The sequence below is a fragment of the Etheostoma spectabile genome, chromosome 9 (assembly GCF_008692095.1).
Source record: "Etheostoma spectabile isolate EspeVRDwgs_2016 chromosome 9, UIUC_Espe_1.0, whole genome shotgun sequence".
In the NCBI taxonomy this organism is placed as follows: domain Eukaryota; kingdom Metazoa; phylum Chordata; class Actinopteri; order Perciformes; family Percidae; genus Etheostoma; species Etheostoma spectabile.
In genome coordinates, this window is record NC_045741.1 from 476,272 (window position 1) to 477,589 (window position 1,318).

Sequence of the window (1,318 nt, forward strand, 5' to 3'; positions counted from 1 at the left end):
CATATTATACAAATGTCTAATCTGTCATTTGATGCCTTTTTGAACTGTTCACCAGTGCTGATCCATCAATAACGATGGTTTCTGCTTCTGGTTGTCGGGGGTTTTGACAAGAGACTCATGGATGGCAGCCAGCTGAGATGTCTGTGCACCGTGGAGCTTCCCACCATCACTCAAGGCAGCAGGGAATGGCTGATTTTCATGTCTAAAGAGCTCCTTCAGATCACACTCTCTGCTCTGGCATGAGATTAACAGTTTGGAGAAAAGCTGGCAATCCTCCTTCAGCACCTTTTTCTTCAAAGAATTGACAGAGGCACGTTCCTGATGGAAGAAGTTCATGCAGTTTTTCTTGATTTGCTCATAAAGTTTGGGTTCTTCTTCTTCAATTCCTCTCCAAATCAATATAAGGACTTTAACTACTGATATTTATAATGTTGAATATGGTCTCATTGTAATTCTTGACCATCACGACATGGGGGTAAATATCGCCTCTTGTGATTTATCTTGTACGGTTCAAGAGATATGATGGAAAATACACAATTAGGTTATGGCGGAATCCAAAATGGCCGCAACAGCTGTCTAGAGGCCTTCATTTATGTTGTGTGTGGTATTATTGCAATCATTGACCATCAAAACATAGGGGTAGACATCATCCTTTATGCAGTAGCTCCACTATACTTTCAGTTAAACCAATCAGTATCAGCCATGTGTTTACAAGTCAATCACAGCAGGACATCCTTGTTTTAAATCTGTTCTCTCTTCTGTGGCTGTCATTTATCATTTCAGGAAGAGTGCGGCCCTCCTCCTCCCCTTCTTCCTCCAGTCATCTTCGCTTATGGCACCCTGGGTTTTCTTCCGTCCGGGCCGTTGGTTCCTTTGTTTCCGTCTTCATGCTCCTCCACCAGTGTCTAGACTCCATTGGGGGGTATGTCTAAGTTTCCCTAACCCTTGAAAACATATTTTATACAATGGAGTCTAATCTCCAAAGACTTTGTACATTGTTTATTGTTGTACATTTCATATTGTTCACATGTAGCTTACTAATAAAGTTTTGTTTGCCCACCTATCTCCAGCTAGGGGAGACTGTGATAAGCCCTATTTCAACAAAAGGCGGTGTGTTCCTTTAAGGTGCATATGTTCTCAACTTCACAATAAGGCTACCAAAGAACATTAATACCTGTTTAGTTATGTTTTAGTAATGCTTATTCAGTATTATTATACATTAACTAAGTGGTAGTTAAGGTGCATATGTTGTGAACTTTACAATAAGGCTACAAAAGAGCATTAATAACTGTTTAGTTAGATAGATAGATAGATAGAT

General features: G+C 40.0%; 1 protein-coding gene and 1 long non-coding RNA gene across 2 annotated transcripts in view; one reads left to right on the plus strand and one right to left on the minus strand.

Moving 5' to 3' along the window:
* Positions 1 to 1,318, minus strand: part of podn (podocan) — a gene marked incomplete at its 5' end in the record, with an annotated part of 115,756 nt that overhangs the window by 24,807 nt on the left and 89,631 nt on the right.
* LOC116695310 (uncharacterized) overlaps positions 1,051 to 1,318 on the plus strand; it is a 6,741-nt gene continuing 6,473 nt past the window's right edge. The window contains exon 1 of the long non-coding RNA XR_004333420.1: positions 1,051 to 1,125. This is a non-coding gene — a long non-coding RNA (uncharacterized LOC116695310). The remainder of the gene's footprint in view (positions 1,126 to 1,318) is intronic.